This window comes from Heterodontus francisci, unplaced genomic scaffold (genome assembly GCF_036365525.1).
Source record: "Heterodontus francisci isolate sHetFra1 unplaced genomic scaffold, sHetFra1.hap1 HAP1_SCAFFOLD_542, whole genome shotgun sequence".
Classification (NCBI taxonomy): domain Eukaryota; kingdom Metazoa; phylum Chordata; class Chondrichthyes; order Heterodontiformes; family Heterodontidae; genus Heterodontus; species Heterodontus francisci.
Window position 1 is genome coordinate 310,164 of NW_027140974.1, and position 5,000 is coordinate 315,163.

The window sequence follows — 5,000 nt, forward strand, 5'->3', positions numbered from 1 at the left end:
TAGACTTTGGTTTTTTTTTTATTAATTCTTTTCCTGTGGGTGTGGTGTGCCTCCGCACCCCCCAATCTGTTCCAAGGCCTTGTTTTCTCTCGCTCGCCAAAACACTTTGTCTGTTTTCACAGCCAGTCTACCGGCCTAGACCCAACTGTGCGATATTTCAGAGCCGGCAACAGAGCATGGAAAGTCCGCCAGATTTACCCTTAAATGCTCATAAATGACTTCCAGGCACTCTTCGGAAGGTCTTTTATTTCAAAAGAAGGTCCTTCCTTGAGGGAGCACTTCTTCGGCCACTTTGCAAGTGCAACCGCTGCCAGCAAAAGTTCTGAAAATCGAGTTCCCGAAAATCTCCGGGTACCCCGCCAACCCCCAGCCACCCGAATCGCAAGTGTCAATTCGGCGGGTTGCCTGCCGGTAGTCCTTCCGAAAATGAGGCGCCAAATCGCCGCAACGGCCATTTTTCATTTCGGCATCGGGACTTCCGACGGCAACTGATTAACTAGCCCGGGGACTAGAGCGGCAGCAAATGCAACGTGCCCTCTTGGCGGGAGCAACTTGACCGCCCCCGTGGGGAAAGGTCAACTCGGGGCCCGGGAAAGTCGCCGAGTCCGACCCCATACACTTCCATGAGTTGGGGGTTTTGGCCTTCCCGGCCCAAGGCTCGCCTTATTTCGGCCTGCACTTTCGGAAAAGGGTGCATTCCTTTTGGTTAATGATTTCACCAGCCCGGGTCTTAGCCTCTGCCCCGACGGCTAAGTCTTTTGGTTAATGATTTCCTGCGGCTGGGACTACCCTTTCCCCCGCCCTGCAGGCACCCGGGTCGGGAGGCCGTCGGGGGCACTTTCCGGGGCAAATCCGGACCCTTACGCAAGGGAGAGTGCGCCCCCCGCCTCGGCCGGGGGTCAGGCTGCCGCCTATTAAGCCCGACAGAAAACCCGAAAAATGGACGAAAATGGGAAAAAATCCCCATCCGAAAAAGGCTTAAAAGTCGGTTGGGCGGCAGCTAGGGTCGGTCTCTGCAGACCTGGAGGCTCGGGTGGACTCTTGGAATAAACGTCCAAGTCCCGACTTGCCACCTCCTACTACTGTGCAGATACCCCGCCAACCCCCAGCCACCCGAATGACAAGCGTCCGATCAGCGGGACGAATTTGACAACTCTGGCCGGACCTCTGGAACTCCATCCCGGGTAACCGGGGCAAATTTTTCCGCTTGATCGCCCTTCCACTGGTTAACCATTTGCCCTTTCGGACTTAGTCTCTGGACATTATTCGACGGATTTTCTGGTTAACCATTTGCCCTTTCGGACTTAGTCTCTGGGCATTATTTTCGACTTTTTGGTTAATGATTTCATACTTTTTACTTACTTTTGCCCTTTTTGGTTAATGATTACTCTGCTTACTGGTTAACCATTTGCCCTTTCGGACTTAGTCTCTGGACATTATTTTCGAGTTTTTGGTTAATGATTTCACACTTTTAACATATTTTTGCGCTTTTTGGTTAATGATTACTCTGCTTACTGGTTAACCATTTGCCCTTTCGGACTTAGTCTCTGGACATTATTTTCGACTTTTTGGTTAATGATTTCACACTTTTTACTTACTTTTGCGATTTTTGGTTAATGATTTCACACTTTTAACATATTTTTGCGCTTTTTGGTTAATGATTACTCTGCTTACTGGTTAACCATTTGCCCTTTCGGACTTAGTCTCTGGACATTATTTTCGGGTTTTTGGTTAATGATTTCACACTTTTTACTTACTTTTGCGATTTTTGGTTAATGATTACTCTGCTTACTGGTTAACCATTTGCCCTTTCGGACTTAGTCTCTGGACATTGTTTTCGACATTTTGGTTAATGATTTCACACTTTTAACTTAATTTTGTGCTTTTTGGTTAATGATTTCATACTTTTTACTTACTTTTGCGATTTTTGGTTAATGATTTCATACTTTTTACTTACTTTTGCGATTTTTGGTTAATGATTTCATACTTTTTACTTACTTTTGCCCTTTTTGGTTAATGATTTCATACTTTTTACTTACTTTTGCGATTTTTGGTTAATGATTACTCTGCTTACTGGTTAACCATTTGCCCTTTCGGACTTGGTCTCTGGACATTATTTTCGACTTTTTGGTTAATGATTTCACACTTTTAACTTAATTTTGTGCTTTTTGGTTAATGATTTCATACTTTTTACTTACTTTTGCCCTTTTTGGTTAATGATTACTCTGCTTACTGGTTAACCATTTGCCCTTTCGGACTTAGTCTCTGCACATTATTTTCGAGTTTTTGGTTAATGATTTCACACTTTTAACATATTTTTGCGATTTTTGGTTAATGATTACTCTGCTTACTGGTTAACCATTTGCCCTTTCGGACTTAGTCTCTGGAGATTATTTTCGACTTTTTGGTTAATGATTTCACACTTTTAACATATTTTTGCGCTTTTTGGTTACTGATTTCATACTTTTTACTTACTTTTGCGCCTTTTGGTTAATGATTACTCTGCTTACTGGTTAACCATTTGCCCTTTCGGACTTAGTCTCTGGACATTATTTTCGAGTTTTTGGTTAATGATTTCACACTTTTTACTTACTTTTGCGATTTTTGGTTAATGATTACTCTGCTTACTGGTTAACCATTTGCCCTTTTGGACTTAGTCTCTGGAGATTATTTTCGACTTTTTGGTTAATGATTTCACACTTTTTACTTACTTTTGCGATTTTTGGTTAATGATTTCACACTTTTTACTTACTTTTGCGATTTTTGGTTAATGATTACTCTGCTTACTGGTTAACCATTTGCCCTTTCGGACTTAGTCTCTGGAGATTATTTTCGAGTTTTTGGTTAATGATTTCACACTTTTTACTTACTTTTGCGATTTTTGGTTAATGATTTCACACTTTTTACTTACTTTTGCGATTTTTGGTTAATGATTACTCTGCTTACTGGTTAACCATTTGCCCTTTCGGACTTGGTCTCTGGACATTATTTTCGAGTTTTTGGTTAATGATTTCACACTTTTTACTTACTTTTGCGATTTTTGGTTAATGATTACTCTGCTTACTGGTTAACCATTTGCCCTTTCGGACTTAGTCTCTGGAGATTATTTTCGAGTTTTTGGTTAATGATTTCACACTTTTTACTTACTTTTGCGATTTTTGGTTAATGATTACTCTGCTTACTGGTTAACCATTTGCCCTTTCGGACTTAGTCTCTGCACATTATTTTCGAGTTTTTGGTTAATGATTTCACACTTTTAACATATTTTTGCGCTTTTTGGTTAATGATTACTCTGCTTACTGGTTAACCATTTGCCCTTTTGGACTTAGTCTCTGGACATTATTTTCGAGTTTTTGGTTAATGATTTCACACTTTTTACTTACTTTTGCGATTTTTGGTTAATGATTTCACACTTTTTACTTACTTTTGCGATTTTTGGTTAATGATTACTCTGCTTACTGGTTAACCATTTGCCCTTTCGGACTTAGTCTCTGGAGATTATTTTCGAGTTTTTGGTTAATGATTTCACACTTTTTACTTACTTTTGCGATTTTTGGTTAATGATTTCACACTTTTTACTTACTTTTGCGATTTTTGGTTAATGATGACTCTGCTTACTGGTTAACCATTTGCCCTTTCGGACTTAGTCTCTGCACATTATTTTCGAGTTTTTGGTTAATGATTTCACACTTTTTACTTACTTTTGCGATTTTTGGTTAATGATTTCATACTTTTTACTTACTTTTGCGATTTTTGGTTAATGATTACTCTGCTTACTGGTTAACCATTTGCCCTTTCGGACTTGGTCTCTGGACATTATTTTCGAGTTTTTGGTTAATGATTTCACACTTTTAACATAATTTTGCGCTTTTTGGTTAATGATTACTCTGCTTGCTTGTTACTGATTTCCCCTTTCGGACTTGATCTCTGGCCGTTCTTTTCGACCTTTTTGGATAAGGTTTCCACACTCTGAAATTATTTTGGGCTCACTGATTAGGCGAGATCAAGGGGGCATGCCTGGGCACTTTGGGCTCAGTTTGGGAAGGCGGCGTCCGTGTGCTCCTCCGCCCTTCCCGCACTTGCGGCTAGGTTTGCCAAACTGCGCTGACCCGCAGCCCTGCCTTTTTGCCCACGGCACGGAACGACTCAAGTCTGGCTCCGTTCCAGGCCGTTGCCTCCGGCTGCCCGCCGTCCGGCCGGCCTGGGACGTACCCCGGCTGACGGCGCCGGAGGCCCTCTAGCAGCCACCGCTGCCGCGGGCCAATGGGTCCGGGCGTTCCGGAGCTATCGGTGGGGAAGTGCTCTCCCCTTTTCCTGACGCCGTTCGCCCGAGCAGAGGTGCAGCCTGACGGGACTGCTGTCGCCTTCCGCGGCGCACCGGCCCCTTTCACCTGCCGTCGACCGCGCGGAGCTCGGACCTCCCTCCCCGAAGTTATGGCCCCGGCGCCGGAGGGTGCCCGGGGCCGGGCATTCAGCGGGGTGAGTCTTCACCTTCCCGGTCAGCCTGCGGGGTCGGTGCGCCGGCACTCGACGCCGGAGGGTCCCCTCTTTCCGTAGAGCCCCGCCCGGTGCCGATCGGCCGGCGGATTGCGGAGCGAACCGCGCCTGACCGACGGGCCTCGGAAACCCGTTGCAGTCGACGGGGGGGAACCGGACAGCGGGACGAGGTGCCGATTCCACCCGCAGATTCGATCCCGAAATCCCGCGGGATTCGGCGGTCCGACCCGACAGATTCAAACGTCGCCCGGGCGGCCCCCAGCGGTCGGGCCGGCCTGGTTCCGCCACCGCCCGATGCCCCTCGCCCCCGGCTACCGCCGGCCGCGCAGACCGAGCGAATGCGGCCGGACGTCCGGCGGCAATCGGCCGGAAAGCGGTATGGCCATTTCCTACTGTCCCTCGGACGGGCAGAGGGGCGGCGCCGGGGCACTCGCGGACCAGGCCGCGCCCCTCCGAGCCCTACCGCCTGCCGTCGACCGCGCGGGGATCGGACCTCCCTCCCC